The sequence below is a fragment of the Vicia villosa genome, linkage group LG2, assembly GCF_029867415.1.
Source record: "Vicia villosa cultivar HV-30 ecotype Madison, WI linkage group LG2, Vvil1.0, whole genome shotgun sequence".
Lineage (NCBI taxonomy): Eukaryota > Viridiplantae > Streptophyta > Magnoliopsida > Fabales > Fabaceae > Vicia > Vicia villosa.
Genome location: NC_081181.1, coordinates 132435379 through 132453318, shown reverse-complemented (window position 1 = coordinate 132453318; position 17940 = coordinate 132435379). Strand labels below are relative to the sequence as shown.

At 31.5% G+C, this 17940-nt stretch overlaps 1 long non-coding RNA gene across 1 annotated transcript; it reads left to right on the top strand.

The window, feature by feature from the left end:
* On the top strand, positions 1 to 1558 carry LOC131646828 (uncharacterized). Its single transcript, XR_009297640.1, has 3 exons — positions 1 to 372; positions 574 to 647; positions 1163 to 1558. It is a non-coding gene; the product is annotated as an uncharacterized LOC131646828 (long non-coding RNA).
* Positions 1559 to 17940: the final 16382 nt, after the last annotated feature.

Sequence of the window (17940 nt, the reverse complement as noted above, 5' to 3'; positions counted from 1 at the left end):
TTAATGCAAAATTTCTTTATTGGAATATGAAAAAAGCTGCACTACGTTCTATGCTCTCATTGCATTGGAACATTCATATTAAATAAACCCTACCCTTTCATTTTTTTTCACTACAGATCTATATATTCGTAGAATACAAAGTTCCAATCTTGCATGACTAAACTCTTCCTCCTTCCTCTTCCATTACATCCATCAATTTTAGGTTTTTTTTCCAGTTGCTTCTGCCATTCCACCTCCATTGTTTTTGGATAATTTTTCCTTTACTTCTGTCATTCTAAAATCCATTTTAATGCCCATCCATCATGTTTGAATACGATTCAAATACGATTTACGGTATTTGGTTTTAAAGTCTTGCTGTTTGTTGATTTACGGGTTAGTGTTCAGTTCTTTCATCATGTTTGGTATTTTCTTTATTTTATGATTTTCTTCTGCAAGTTTTTTATGATTTGGTTTGAGATTTCACGTTTGAGTTCGAATCAGTTACGATAAACTATTTACCGTTTTGTTGATTTTTTATGGTTTCGTCTTAACTACGTCTATGCTACAATTTGATTGTGGTTTGATTCGATGCAGATTTTGTTTAGGATTAAAGTTACAGCAAGCATACAACACTGTAATAAAACATAAAACGGGACTGTGCTCACAAGGTGTTTGATGAAAGTGCTCAGTAAATTATTTTTGTTCAAATGTTTTTTTATGTTTTTTTTTTATTTTGTTTAATGATCAATTACTATAGGATTGTTTGATCTCTTACATTAAGGTTTTACCTCTTATATTATAGATTGATTTGGTTTGATTTTGGTTTAGTTTTTTTTCCAATTTTTTGCCTTTCATATTAAGGTTTTACCTCTCAAATTACTTCTTTATTTTGTATTGTTTGCAGTGTGATTGTTGAAGCACTAAAGGTGGATAATATGCACAGGAACCTGAGAAAATTACCCAAATTTTATTAATTCTTATATATTTTATGTTTTCACTATTTTAGATTGGTTTAATTTCCATATTTTGTTGCTATGATGAAAACTCAATTTTTTGTTACTGTGATTGTTTATGTTTCAAATTTCTCAGATTATGTTTCAAGGATAAAGGTTTGTATTGTATTTAGTTTCCACAAGACTGACATATGTTTCTATTATTAATTTCTATTGACTTCTCCTTTCAGGATGATATGAGAACTTATGACATGGAATGTATAACTATGAGCAAAAAAGACCTTCAAAGTTTTGTTTCAAACAAAGTTACAGAATGCTATCAAGTTAAAAAAGTTTCATCAAGAGTTCAAGAAATTTGTGGTAGAGTTTGATTTGAAAGTTAGAATGCAGCTACTGAAAGAGCACTTAGCCAGTACCATAAGTCACATTCACAGTGCCTACGAAAACTCATGTTTTCATGTTTTCATTTTCATTCTATGCTATGTAAAGATGTCTCTAATCACAAGGATAGTAGTTTTTACTATTAGACCAATTTATACCAGTTTTGTAGCAGGAATAAAGAACTCCAACATTTATATGATTTTTATTGACTGAGAAATGAGAAATAGTGCATTATTTTTTAAACATAGGGAGGAATATATAGTTTTACGATTGGAAATATTAACAAAATATTAGACTATTAAGCTTCAATTCTAATATATAATTCTAATATATAGAAAACTCTTTTAAAATTTATCTCTTTCTAATTAGATGTTAAATTTATCTTTTTAAATGGCTTACAAGCAATTTATCTCTTTCTAGCAATTTTCTATCAGTATCGTTAATTACATATTGTTAAACATGCTATATAAAATCAATAGAATTGATTGGAATCAAATTTAATTGAATATAATTAATTGTTACAATTATGATATTATTAATCATAATTAACATATATAGTAAATAACTAGATTTACAATTAATAAATAGGTTTGGTTACTTTTAAACAAAATAAAATAAATTAAAATGTATATGAATAAAATGAGAAACATAGTTGATTTTAAAATTTATTTCACATAAGTGTGATTGAATGTCAATTTAATCATTTTATTTCTGACTAATAAATATATTTAATAAATATATTTAATCACTTAAAGGTAACTCTATCCAACTTTTTTTTAATAAATATATTCTGACTAATAAATATATTTGTCCTATTTAATTAATTATTAAATAGTATATTTTTTGGTTGTTTATTCCAAACGTACTGATTGGCCTTTCTATATTCCAAAACTTTAAAAACCAAAATTTATTATAACGATATACTGTTACAGGATGTAATTATTGATGTAAATATTTTTTTCCAATAATAAATAAAATTAATTAGGGTATTAGATTTTTAATAAAAAATTATTAAAAATGTAATTATTATCATTTATTATAAATCAATTAAATTTGGTTATTGTAAATCAATTATTATCATTATTATCTTTTAATTTAATGTGAATTTTTTCTAAAACTATATGCATTTTATTATTGTCATGTTATGTTATTCTATTTGTTATATATTCACGTGATTTATGCCAATGGGATGAAGACATTTTACTTTATTCCATTTTTAATAATTACACTTAACACTAATGTCATGTTATATAATGTTCATATATTTTTTAACAACAAAATAAAATTAAAAATAGAATAAGATTTCTCTGTAAATGAATTTCACGAGAGAATTTGATGTTAAACATAATATCAATTATAATTTATTATTTATAATAAAATAGTATACATTTATTTATTATATTATTCATTGATTTGGTTTTATATATTATAGTTTACAAACAGTATACATTTATTTATTATATTATTCATTGATTTGGTTTTATATATTTTAGTTTACGAAGAGTACTATGCTTTGTATCATGATTAATACTTTGTATCATGATTGAGATTGACATGATTAGTATTTTGTATCATGATTGAGATTGAGATTTACTTTGCACGCATGCTGTCTTTTTAACTTTTCAAAACTTGCTTATTCCAATAAATTGTTTATTCCAATTAACTTTTCAAAACTGTCACACTTACCTATGCCAATACATTGATATTCGAAATTGTAATGTTCAATATTTTATCTCAAATATTAATTTTATATAAAAAATAATTGCGATGAAAATAAATAAATAATAGAAAAAAAAGGAGATTTATGTATTATTTATTTTTATTATGATAAAATAATATACTGCCAAAAATACTTAATTACCTTAACCAAAATTAATTTAAAAGATTATTTTGTGCCTCTATGATCATTTTCATTATTATTATTGTATTAATATCTGCCATTATTATTTTTTTCCACTTTAACAATAATATCTTATTATTATGTTAAGTGTATATTTTAAAACAAAAGTCATATTTCCGTTTCTTTATTCTAAAATAAATCCTAATTAATTATTACCGTTAATACAATGTATCTCTATTATCTAGGTTGACTCAAATCAATTTTCTAAACTTCAGGTGTTCTCCCATAAAAACTCCTTTTAGTCTACAACTTTTCAAATCTGTAAAATTATAAGATTTCAAAACATTAAAATTATAACATGATTAATTAATTTAAAAACAGGCTTAAATTATTTATTTCAATCTACTAAAACATTATTAGGTACACGATTACATGATTGAATAGTTAGAAATGATTAAGTTACATTACATGACCAATATGTGTTATTTATATGTAATTAAATATTTTATTTGATAATATATTTTATAAATAAACACACATTTAACAAATATTGTATGATCTAATTGATAAAATAAAAATAAATAATTACATGTGTATTATATAAGTAGGATATTCTTAATAATATTAAAAATAATTAGACATGTTACTAGAAATAAATGTTTTATAAATAGAATTACACGATTTACTTAACATAATTTCATAATTATGCTTTTGAATTTTTTATTGCAACTTATTTTTCATTATTATAACCGCTGAATTTATTTACATTTTATCTCCCAATGTGTGATCCGTACAAACATACACATTCATATTAAATTAATATTTAATATGACAATCATAATTTTAACCATTTTCTCTTTTTAATTTTTTTTAACCTTTTATATACATTTATTAAACTTTATCATTTTGATTTTCTCTTAATTACAATTTTATTTCCTATTTAGTATCTATTTTATTGTAAATTGATCTTAATATATAATTTCAACCTTTAAAAGTGGAAAGCTTGGTCTAAAAATAGTAATTTATCTTCTAAATTTTATTTTGAAAATAAAATATTACTTTGAAAAATAATTATAAAAATTAGGAAAAAAGGTAACTATTTTAATTAATTATAAATTATTTTTTATTTTCAAAAATAACATAAAATTTACTTCTATATTTATTCCAATTAATTTTTTTAGATTGCAGCTACGAAAGGAGTTAAAAAATTGGCTTTTACATTTTATTTTTAAAAGGATTGAGTTCTTTGGTGGGATGAGTGGCTCTTTTATTTTCAAAAAAAATTAATGTTCCAGCTTTATAAATAGATGGTCTTTTCCAATATGGTGCACCATTTCATTGTAATTTGTAATTGTTCTCTTTATTTGTTTCAAAAATGAATTAATTTGACTTGGGAAATAAAAATAGTGTCAGACTCAAACCTCTACAATCATGATAATATATTATAATAATAAGAATCGTGTCTTACAAGATTCAAACCTCTATAATCATGATAACATATTATAATAATAAAATAATTTGGAAATCCTCAATATTTATTACATGTGAGTAAACATTCAGGAAAAGAAATTATTTTTTTTCTCATTTTAATTGTTAACCTATTTAAATGATATTAAATTTTAAGTTTCAGTATAATGACATTTGTATCAATATTTTAATTTGTACAAAAAAATATTAATATTTTTAATTTATGAGAAATTTGTAATAGTACATTTGTAAAATTTATATTATAAACTCATTATTATAATAATAGTTATAATTGATCAAAAGTCCAACCAATACTGGAGAAATGAGAGAAAATGAGTGAATAATTGATCAAAATACCAATCAACACGGGAGAAAGGAAAATATAGAAGCAAATTCAAAAAAAATATATCAAATTTTAATTTATAGTAAAATATTATCAATTTTAATTTGTTACTAAACCAATATGTTTTTTGTGTATTATTTTTATTTTATAATTTTTGTTAATAGAAATTGTAAAATTAAAATTATAAGCAATTATAAAAATTATAGTATGTCCGACGGGCCAAACCTGTTTTTCTAATATATATATATATATATATATATATATATATATATATATATATATATATATATATATATATATATATATATATATATATGGTTTAATAGCAATTACCAAATTATATCAAATATATTCGTTTAAATTTTAATAACGGAATTAATTGAAAAAAATAGATTAATTGGAAATGTGGTTATTAAATTTTAATATATATGAAAAGTCATTAAATAATTAATAATTAGTATTTATAATAAATTAATTAAAAATAAATATTTGAAAACGTGATCGTACGTTAAATGATTTTTTAATGTAACAAGAAGTTATCAAATTTAATTGAATACTAATTATTATTATGATTTACTTATTAATATTATTATGATTAATATTGCTTATTCTTTAAGTATTTAGCATCATGGAGATTAGCTGAGCAATACCGGTATGAAAGTTTGGTACATGTTACCAAATCAAATAAATATAATCACATATATTATATTTATTTATTATTTATAACATTGTCCAATCCGTGCGAACGCACAGGTAGATGACCAAGGTAGATTCATAACGATATTGTATGATGTGCGAACGCATATAGATGACTATTTAATTATTTTATTTATTTTTTCTACTAAAGTATATATTTTTTAATAAGATTAAATTAATATTTATATGACAATTATAATTTAAAATATTTTTTATTTTTAATTTGTGTATGTTTTATATATATTTATTAACTATTATTATATATTTATTTATTATTTATTTCGACTTTACGTGACCCGTGCGAACGCACGGGTCCATTACTAGTATATATAAAAACCTAAAAAACATATTTGGTTTAATTGTTTAAAGAAAATAGCAAAAAGAGATTGGCAAATGATAAGATAGGAGCGCGGTTACCTTCTTTTGTTTTGTTTTTATTATTTACATTAATTCATTAATAGTTAGGAGTTTAGAATAATAATAATTAGATTAAAGTAATTATTCTTAATTCTAGGAGTAAGTCAATTGAGACTAATTTTATGTAGATTCTAACTAACTTTTTGATTTAAGAATATTTAGGCTATATAAAAATTAAAAATACAACAAATATTAATTTAGTTTGTATTTGTTGTGAAATTAATGTGTTTATTATTTATTTATTTTATTTTATTTTTGTTAATTTTTTATTAGTCATTGTTCATATTTTTATCATCTTTTATATATATACTATTTTTTATTCATGACTAACATTTTCTTGTTTATTGCGAGGTACATTCGAACCGTTTAACTATTCTCGTGGATATTCGCAAATTCATCCTCAATCTCCTCCACTGGATCTCGCTAATTCTATATCTAAAGGACGCTGCTCCCCCATATACCTCCATACCTCCACCTCACTAAATCAGGTTTTCATTTTTGCGCTCATTTCTTCCTCTGTCCTGGAACTGCTCCAAAGCCTTGCAATATTATTACATTCCTTCTATATTTTGCCTCTATTTTCTCTGCAGGTGTTTATTGTAATAGTTTAGATTTATATTTCCGCTTTTACTTTTCTGCCCCACAGGTGTTTATTGTAATAACGTAGGATTTTTAATTTCTGCATTTTTAAACTGCGTGGTTAGTAAAATAGGGAGTGAAACCATGAACTGAACGTAGAATCACCTAATTACAAGATAAATGTCATCAAAGTTAACACATGATTGTTGCACCCACACACCTTTAGGGTAATCTCTTGTTGCCTGTTGCCTTATATTGTTGCCTATATTGTTGTCTGTTGCCTTTAAAAGTGTTAAAATAGTCAAGTCCCTCGATTCCGAGGATACCTAAAGCAAAGTTGCCTTCAAAGTTATTGAAACTCCCTCGATGTTGCCTCATAAAAATGAATAATTGTTCCAATTGCTAAGGTATCCTCGCATGATGCCTAAAAAATTTAATTACTATTATATCCTTCCCTTAGACTACCTACCCTCTTTATGGTAGGGACAGTCTTATGGCGAACGATTATTCTCGATGACCCTTAAACATCCAATTGAAAGACTTCCTGCCCTCTTATGGTATGGATAGACCCTTTCACCCTGAAAAGCTAAAAGAACGATTTTTCAAACTTAGGGTAGTTGCTACTAATTGCTTGCTCTAAATTCAAAATCTTTTTCCCACTCTTTTCAAAATCAAATTCAACTTATTCACAAGCTAAAGTTCTTCTTCAAAATCTTTTCTTATTCACACCCTACTTTTCAAACAATTCAAAACCAAGTGAGCTAAGCAATTAAGAGCCCATGGAAATCCATGGATGCAAAGGATGCTTTTTAAACCTTCCCTTTGCCTAACTTACCCCCCGAACTCAAAATCTTTAAAAGGCCTTTTCCTGTTCTTTTAGCCTTTCTATAAATTGGATAAAATAAAAGTCGGTGGCGATTCTTGCTTAACCGCGACATTTCGATATAAAAGTCAGTTCACCGTATTACAATGGCCTTCTTCATCTATCTTATTCTTGCTAACTAAAGGTCTAGTTTTATAATAAGCAGGGAAAAATTTATTCAAAGAGGGGTTGTTTCCTCCTAGTAAAGGACCCATGAAAGCATGAGTTTTTCCAGAAATTTCAAAAGGAATGATTACCTGAGAAGCATAGATGGCGCGCGCCTCTACATCGTTTGGGTCTGGAATGTGTTCTTGATTCTTTATCTGTGTAGGATGTTGAAGCTTTTTGATGGGTTGAAGAGCATTGGAAGAAGACGCCATGAGTAAATTTGATTTAGGAAATAGGTTAAACTAAAGCCAAAGAGGATTTTTCTTGTCTATGTTGAAGGCAAAGAAGTTAGGAGTGGAAGTTATGCGAGGGTAGAAGTTCAAGTATTTAAAGGTTTAATGGAAACCCTTTCAGATCTTTTGGGAAAAAGTCAAAAGACACGCGGCAGGCGTTGATTTAATCCAATGGCGGTCGAATAATTATTAGCCTTACTCCTAGTATATAGGAGTAATGATCATGAAGTAATGCCAGAACGTGGGAATGTAAGTTCTGAGAAGACATCTTTGAAAATGACAAGACGTTTTGAAAGTGGAGTCATAAATGATTATGACGTTAGTCAGTTGTCTTGGAATTCTAAGAAATGAGTAAAACGAAATCTCATCATGACAAGAAACGCCTATTTCTCTTGTTATCGAAACAGGCATTTATTGGGGGCAATTTGTTAGCTGAAGATTTCGTTTAGAAAGAATATCCTTTGAAGAGTTAGAATTCGAAGGAAGATGGTTACTGATGACCATTTCTGAGTTTAAAAATGGCTACTAATGGCCACGTTTCGAGAATGATTGTTTACGTTGAAATAAAGATAGTTAGAAATGGAGCTAGTTCGAAGAGAATCATATTTGAGACTTAAACGTTTTTTGCGAAATACGTAAAGTACTGAAGCTTAACGTGTTTTCGTGGCATTCTCGGTTCTGATCACGTTGCCACGCGTCGAAGGAGGATTCAGGCGGGAGGATTTGAATTTCGAAGTAGTTTTTGTAACTGCACAAGGACAGATGGCATCCTAGGGATTCTCGTGGGTAACGTGGCATCAGATTAGTGTAGGACCGTTAGGGTCGAAATTAGTATAAATAAGGGTCTTAATGTTAGGATTCCGTGTGTTCATTTTGTACAAATCACTCACAAACCACTCAAGTATCAAGTGTTTAGAGAACGAGTTCGCTGAGAAATGTACGTATGACACCAACACCAGTTTAATATATTTGTATCTTTCTTTATTCAAGTATCTTTTCATTATTACTGCTTTCGTTTACTTTCTGTTATTTACATTCCTGTACTTCTTTTATTTCGTTTAACTTTTATCTCGACGCATTTTACATTCCTGCATTTAACATTCTTGCACTTTACATTTCTGCAGTTTATACGCTTTATTTATACTTCTTTGTCGAAAGTCATACTCATGTGTATAACAAGTGTTATTTTGATTAAGTGAATATTCATTCGATCACGTCACACACAAGTTTCTTGAAGTCAAAACAAACAAGCATGAATCAAATCATATCGAAAGACAATTGTTTGACTATGTCCTAGGATCAATCTAGTCGATCCTGCGAGTAACCAAAGTATATTTTATAGTTTGGAGGACTAGCGGTTGTTTACCGGAAATCACTGTAAACAGAACTCCGGTAAATAACTTGTTCATATTTATAGATCAATAAATTTTAAAAGAAATAAATAATGTTATAATTTTTAGTTTAAAATTTATTAAATAAAAAGTTAATAAAACACTCTTTAAAGCATATTTGTAAATATTTGCCTTATTAATTATTCATACTTATAGAGGAATAATTTTTAAAATAAATAAATAATTTATGATTTTTGAAGTTTTTAAATTTTAAAAAAAATTATAAAACACTCTTTAAAGCATATTTGTTATCATCTTATTATGTAATAAATTTTTTTGATAATCTTTTTTGTTTTTCGATTTTCAAAAACTCTTAGTTTTTTTTTTTAAACTAGAAAAATCAATTAACAAAAAAGAAGAAGGAAAACACAATACACAAGGGGGGACCAAACCAAGACCCCTTAAGAACAGAGCCTAAGTCTAGGGGTAGTTTCCTTGTCTAAAAGGTAATCCTTAACTAAAACGGAAGGAAAAAATTAGAACTAGAGATATGACCTATTAGTATATCCGATATTTGCTAGATAATCAGCACAAAAATTGGCTTCCATATACACATGAGAAATCATAAACTCAATATTTTTAGTATGCACATGACAATATAGCCAACGAGACCTGATTGTCCAAGGAACAACGGCGAAATTCGAGAAAGCTTTAACCACAAGCCTACAGTTAATTTCAATCCATAATATTTTCCAACCCAAAGAAATAGCCTTTTCTATTGCCAACATAGCCGCCCATAATTCAGCCAACTCCGAATTTCCCTCCCCCATGTGTCATACCCCAAAATTTGCCTTCCATATTCCATTCACAATGATTCAAAGTTCAAGAGATTCATCCAGTCATTCTCCTGAGCAAGAACCTCCTAAAGCTAGGGTTTGGTACTCTCCTGAGGGTATTAGCAAAACAAGGTCTCTAATGAAGTTCTCCATGGCCCATTATGATCCAAGATACCTCTATGTCAAAAGTCAAGACCCAATTCCAAAGTTTACTTGTTCAACAGCTCAGATGATCCCCAGTCAACTGGGTTGACCTAAAAGTCAACCATGGTCAAAGCACAGTCAAAACCTTTGATTTTTGGTTAACATCAAGTATGGGAGAATATATCCATCATTTTATCAAAGGTTGATCATGATCTATCAAAAGAAACTCAGAAATGAACAAATGCAAAAAGGTTCAAATTAGGGTTTCTTTAGGAGAAAGTCAACTCAACTTTGACTGGCCATAACTTTCACATGGAACATCAAAAATTTCTCACTCAAAGCCTATTTGAAAGGAAATTGGATTCTCTACAACTTTGTCTCTCACATGCCAAGGCCAGAAATGCTTCATTTGGTAGATATGATACAAAAGATTACAGGTCCTTTTCAAACATCATTCAAAAGCAGTTTTTTGTCAAAGAGGATATGATCAAGATAAAAGCTCCAAATGAAAAATATGTTCCAAACTGGATTATAGAGGACATCTTGAGGTTTCCAAAAAGTCCTAGAACTCCTTCATAGCTTAAAAATTGAGTGAGATAGGCCTTGTCAATGTTGGGTAATTTTGGAGGCAAAATGTGAAATAGAAAGAGGTTCAAATTGGAATTCTTTGCAAATGGGCCCATCTTTTTATGATTCAATCTTGGTCCACGAGTCATTTAGGTTATCCAAACCATGTGCCACGAAATTTAGCTTATTATTTGATTTTATATGATTTTTATTTCATTTAAAAATGATTTAAAATAATTTAATTAAGGTAAAAATCAAATATTATGTCAAAAGGTACATATTGATCAATTCCAATCAGCATTAATGATAAAAGGAAATATAATTTCGTAACATATTGATTGGAAGAGATTAGTACAAGATTTGGACAAAATTAGAAAGTTGCAAATCAAGAATAAAATCAAATTTCTCAAACTTGGCAAGATTGGATTCAAGGGAGTTTTGTGCTATTCTTTAAACCTCATTCACTCCCTATAAATAGAGGACCTTGTGCACACAAATAGGGGTTGGATTTTCTGGGCAGAGAGAGATATTCAAGATCTTGAAAAGTCACTCAAAAATCCAATTCGGGTTGGGAGAACTAGAGCTTCTCAAGAGGATCTGAAGATTGCAAAAGCTTCCTCAGGACATTCTGAACGTGTTTGGATCCTTACGCTTCATCAACAACCCCAGAACAATCTCCAATTGGCCAAGGTATGTGATTCTGAAACTTGGTTCGATTAGGCTATGGCATGCATTCTCATAGGTTTTAAATGGTGTATTCTGATTGTTATTGGTGCTGTGAATATTTGTGAATCATTAATTGGATTTCTGGGCATGATATACGTGATCGGCCATTGAAGGCCGAGTGAAGTTTTTTTGGGTTTCAATTGGGGATTTCTTGTAGGGGCAAAATTAGGTTAAAATAAGGGTATGAATGGATTCGTATGGTGAAAACGAAGGGTTGGGAATGGGTAAGAAATATTTATATGTGCGTATATGCTGTTCGTTATTTTTCAGGTGGGTTTGCTACGAATAAAACCCCAGCTAATTCGTAGCAAAAGTTGCAGAAATCCCCAGGTATGTTGGGGACGACGATGATGTGTCTTCGTGTCATTGGACTGTTTAAATTTTCGCGCGCGTTTTCTTAAGTTTACGTTGTTTTGTTTTATAATTAATTGGGAGTGTTCTCATAACACGTTGTGTTTCTGGATGAGTTGGCAAGTGTGCCTATGGGCTACCCAAGGGTCCAGGGTTCGATCCCTGGCCCTTTATATATATTTTTTCTGATTTCTCAAACATAATCCTATGCACTGCATGTCTGTACACCCCACCACGCACCTTCCAGATCTAACCATCCAATCTATCACTTAGCCAGATCCAATGCGCAGATCCAGTCCCTATACCATGCACCATACAAGCTGCCATATTGAATTAAAACCCTAATAAACTAAAATAATTTTAATTAATTCATATGTTTTATTTAATTTCTTTTTAGATATTTATTTATATAATAATAAATTATTTTTATAAATAAATTAATATATGTTATAAATATTAAAATTCCAATTCATTGTTCATTCCGATTAAATCAATTAATCGCGATGGGAAATAATCGATTTTATTTAAAATACTTATTAAAGTAAAATAAATAGTTATTTGGTTAAATGGTTTCAACTATTTTTATTGGTTGCGATGATTAACCTATTTTTTCCCACTTTAATTCATTGTTCTCTTTAATCGAATTAATCGATTACGAGGGATAACGATACAAATTAATTATAAAAATCCATAAAAAATACCTTTATTCGTTATTAGTGATAATTGAATCTATCAATTGAAATTGGTAATGATATAACTACTAATCTTTTAACTATGGTGATCGAACGTATTGATCATTGCGGTTAATAGTACAAATTAAAATCAGGGTTGTACGCCCAGATCCTAAAACACTTCTCAAACCTTTTCAAACTGCTAGTACCAAACTACGGATTGTCATCCTTATTCAAAACTACGATAGGCCATTCAAAAAGCCTCTAAAACCATATCAAATCAAATTATAATTCTAAGGGAAAACAACCCTTCCCCGAACTACGTAGACTCTGATCCTCCATAAGGAGGTACGTAGGCACTTGGCAACAAGGCGAGTCCCCTCCCCCATAAATCTCATTTTGTCCCGATTATGTTCCTTAATCATAAACCTTTAACTTTGATAATTTTTGCCATTTACCCTATTAACTTTCTGTCACCTTTCTTTATATTAACCCTACAATGCAAACCATAGGAAAGGGTTGAGGGTGCCTAACACCTTCCCTCGACCTGAATATAGTATCTTACCCTGATCTCTTAACTGCGCGAGGTTTCCTATTCGCCTTGGTAGAATAGGTGGCGACTCTAATCTTTAATTTTTAGGGCAGGTTGCTACAGCTGGCGACTCTGCTGGGGAAACACTTAATGGTGAATACTATGCTCCTATAGGTTTTGGCAGGGTTTAGGTTTTGGCAAACTATTTAGGTTTTTGGCAAACTTTTTAGGGTTTGGCTAATTTGCCATTTTTATGGTTTGTGTTTTATTTTATTTTTATTTATTTTTGACTAAAATTATTTAACTGTTTATGTTTATATATTTGTATTTAATTGCATAAATGTTATATTATATGCACTGTTGGGTACATTATATTTGTTGTTAAAACCTAAGTGTGGGAGTTATCCTTGAGATCAGGGGGGACTTGAATCGCCTACGAGTCTCATTGATAACTCCACTTGGAGTGGGTTGAATATTCGGAAATGTCCAAAACGAGGCTTGACTTTGTTGAGGGCAGGACTGGATAATCAGCTGATCTCTTCGAGAACCTACCCCAAAAATTCGAACCTCATTGGATAAAATGAGTTGTTCTAAAATCCGAAGAGACAAAAAGTCTCGGAGGCTACGAACGACCCCATGAGACCCGTGTCTAGGACATACCAATGGAATGGGTAGGCTCCCTAAAGCCGCTACATCGAACCTATGAACCTATGAACCTAGGGCCTATGTGATTATGTGCCATATATATATATATATGTTGTTTATTATTTGTTTATTTATTTTTTTTGGTTTGCATGCATCATGCATCATGTGCATTCTTGCATCACGTCTCATCCAAAAAAATATATAAAGGAAAATAAAAAAGAGATTTATCATATTTAATCAATAGACATGGATAAGACATAAATACGAATAAAGCATATCATTCATGGCATGCACATCATTTTCATGGCATTAAGAGAAGATTTCTCTTCTATCTCCAGAACAAGGGACCATTGGGAAGGATAACCTAACATCCCGAGCGTCTTATCAAACCAGATTTCAGCAAAAGAAATCAATGGATCAGCTAGAACAGAATCAAGCCGTCCTTCGTGAGGAAGTGGATCAACTAAAGGTTAGTATGGAAGAGGTTAAAGGAGGTATGGCTCAGATGCTAGGATTCATGAAGGCCCTCCTAGATAAACAAGAGAAGGCCAAAGAGGTTCAGTCTGGGGATACCCTGGTTCAGGATGAGATCCCCAACGACGAAAACCCGCTGCTAGGATTTGTTTCAGGCTTTGGCTCGGCTAAGGACAAACCTCAGGTCCGATCTGTCAGGAGAGCTATCCAATTCCAAGAGAAAGGAGAGACCTCTCAAGAAGGATTTGTCCCCACTCCACAAATGAAAGGGACAACACGCACAGTTCGTATTCCTGCTAACAATGTCCCTAAGGATGATGATCACCTGGATCTACAATACGGAGTACAAGAGGTGGACAACACAGACCAAGTACTTCAGACACAACAGTCTATTCCTAACTCTGGGGAAGACTCCAAGGACAATGAACAAATCAAGGCGCTAGAGGAGAGACTAAAAGTGGTAGAACGATACGATGTCTTCGACGTGGATGCCTTCGAAATGAGCTTGGTCTCAGACTTGACTATCCCACACAAATTCAAGATTCCCGACTTTGAGAAATACAAAGGACTCACATGTCCGAGGAATCACTTGCGCATGTATGTGCGAAAAATGGCTGCTTATGCTCACGATCAAAAGGTAATGATACACTTCTTCCAAGATAGCTTAAGCGGAGCATCTATTGACTGGTACATGCAATTGGAGAAATCCAATATCCGAAGCTGGAATGATCTTGCTAACACATTCTTGAAGCAATACAAGTACAACCTGGACATGGCACCCAACCGGATGCAATTACAGAATATGTCACAGAAGAAGGATGAATCATTCAAGGAGTATGCCCAAAGGTGGAGGGAAATGGCTTCTCGAGTCCAACCTCCCTTGATGGAAAAAGAACTGGTGGATATATTTATGGGCACTTTGCAAGGACCATACTACGACAAAATGGTCGGAAGCATATCTTCAGGGTTCTCGGACTTGGTAGTCATTGGTGAGAGGATTGAAAATGGGATCAAAAATGGGAAGATACAAGGGGAACCCTCAGGTTCCTATCACACAAAGAAGTCATACGACGAGAAAAACGAATCCAACACTGTGGGGGAAATCCTGGTTAATCAGATCCCAGTACTACAATGAAAGGATCAGCAAAAGCAACAGGGTGGCCAACGCACTTGGAGCTCCAAGCCAAAACGATCATTCACCCCGTTGTACATGCCACTGTCTCAAGCTTTGCAACGTCTGCTCAGTAAGAACTTGGTAACTCTGCTACCTCCATACTCGGCTCCAGCTAATCCCGCTCCTGGGTACAAGCATCATGCTAGGTGCGCTTATCATTCAGATAGTCCTGGTCATGATACAGAGGATTATGGACCGTTGAAGCACAAGATCCAAGATTTAATTGAAGAAGGGCTCATTGAGTTTGAAGATCCTCGCAAGTCTAATGCCATAGGTGGCTAGAAGGAGGATTTCTTAGATCATTAGTTTCGTTTTCATTCGCAATTTCTTTCCATTTGTTTAAACATTGGTCTTACGACATATGCTATGTACTTTACAATAATCATTAATGCATTGCTTACGTTTGTCTTGATTTATTCCTAGTGTTCTCACTATATTTAAAACTGTGTTTTTACTTGGTTTTCTTCTTTGTGATATTCAACTCTCGTTAAAGCCGTACACCTTTAGAGGGAGAATGACGAAAAAGATACCACAATTTCATACATTATGCTTTCGAACAAACCGTGTTAACGATGTACAGGCATTGTTTCAATTCCTGAATAATGGAGATATAAGGATGTTAATCCCTCGTCAACCCCTTTGAGCCTAAAGAAGTAGGAGTTTTACTTCATATAAAATAAAACCCTTAATACATAACCTGGGGTAGGGTAGCTGCTCAGTTAACTTAATTATTCCAAATTGTTCCTTTGAACATAATCACCGATGGTTCCCCGTCATCATTAAGTCCGGCAGTCAATATCCACAAAGAAAAAGAAAAAGCAATGCAAGGCCTGATAAGTCAAAACCTATTAAGGAGACTTAGGCAAAATTGGGGCATCCCGCTGACCGTAGTTTTAAAATGAATAGTTCAGGCAAAAGTTAGGGATAACAAAGTCGAAAAGAGGTCACTACATACCCTCGACAAAAGGGAAACGTTACAAGAAAGGAAGATGACTGCCTTTGCAAAATAAACCTTTGGTTTTTAAACCATCATAAATATCAGTATTCCCAAAGTCTTTTGGAGTTTAAACGCATAGTTAATTGAGCATAGGACTGGAGAACATCACGAAGATGGGGATGGGTACAAATAAACTTTGAGCCACTATCCTTTGTTTCTTAAAACCGTGAACCAGGCCACGTTACAACCCTTAAAAGCCCTAACTGAAGCATGGTTAGTTCGAAAGCATACCATTACCAAAAGGTATCCCGACTCCTTAAGGTCTACTATAACTCTTGAGTTGATATCACTTTCTTACAAAAAAAAACTTCGTTTTACTCAAAAAATGTTTTTAAGCTTTCAAGACAGACATATGCATTCGCATCTGATGAATTTCATTATAAAGTACACTTGTCTATGTGGATTCAAATGTTTAAACATCAGGGAGAAGTTGCATGGGGCGTGGCTAATGACTAAAAAAAATCCTACCAACAGGCGAAATAGCTTTAAAAGCATATAAAAAAAAAGAAATATCTCTTACGCATGACTGGGATGGCTAATGTGTACACAGGGCATAACCCGTCATTATCCCATTTACATGGGGCAATCTAATCAAGATCCATGGAATCTCTCAAGAACGCTGAATAGCCCATGGGGCAAATCCATTACCTGGGGGCACGTTGCAAATGTCACTCAGTATCATATGGTGTCATTACCACTCTCACATCCTTTCCAGGAACCTTTACAGGACATCTCTCAATCTGTCCATGTAGTCTTCTTTAAGACATGTTCAAATATTTCTTACCCTTTTTACGATCCTTTCCAGGTGTTTCTCGTCATTTTCAGGAATCTTTTCAGATAGTCTTCTCTAAGACATATTCCTTTCTAAGTAATCTTCTTTAAGTTACCCGTCGATCTTTTCAGTTAGTTTTTCTTAAGACATATTCAAACTTCTCTTATGCTTCCAAAAAAAACCTTGTCAAACTTTGTTTAAAGTACAAAGTCTTCTCTAGGACAGTCTACCATCCTTTCTAGGGTAATCTTCTTCGAGATGTCTTTTCCTAAGTTTTTTTAAAACGCCACATTCCTCAAAGCAGTCTTTATCCTCTATAGGCATCTTTTCGATCCTCTTCACAAACATGTCCCTTTGAGCTTTGTTTAAAGCACAGTCTTGTTTAAGACAATTTCCTATTCTTTCCAAGGACCTCTTCAGGTAATCTTATAGAAAACATCATCTCATTCTGAGTACTCAGCAAATCACTGTCCGTCGGACGCGACCAAAACGCATGGCTAATTCTGAAAAGCATCTGCTTCACATTCAAATCAACACTTAGCATCAAGGAAACCTCGAAATTGGTTTAATCAAAGGCGATCATTTCTGATAAAGACTCTTGAATAGGGAAACCACGTCCAGAGGGTTTTCCTAAAACAGGGGCATACTATCAAGGATCCTATTGACTAGGGGCATATCTTTCAAGAATTTAAATACTGGGGCAGTGCATATCAGGTTCGTGGCAGGACATGCTAAAACTCGAGTTCCCTCTAAAGATCCCTCCTTCAGCATAAGGGGCACGTCTCTCAAAATTTCTGATATT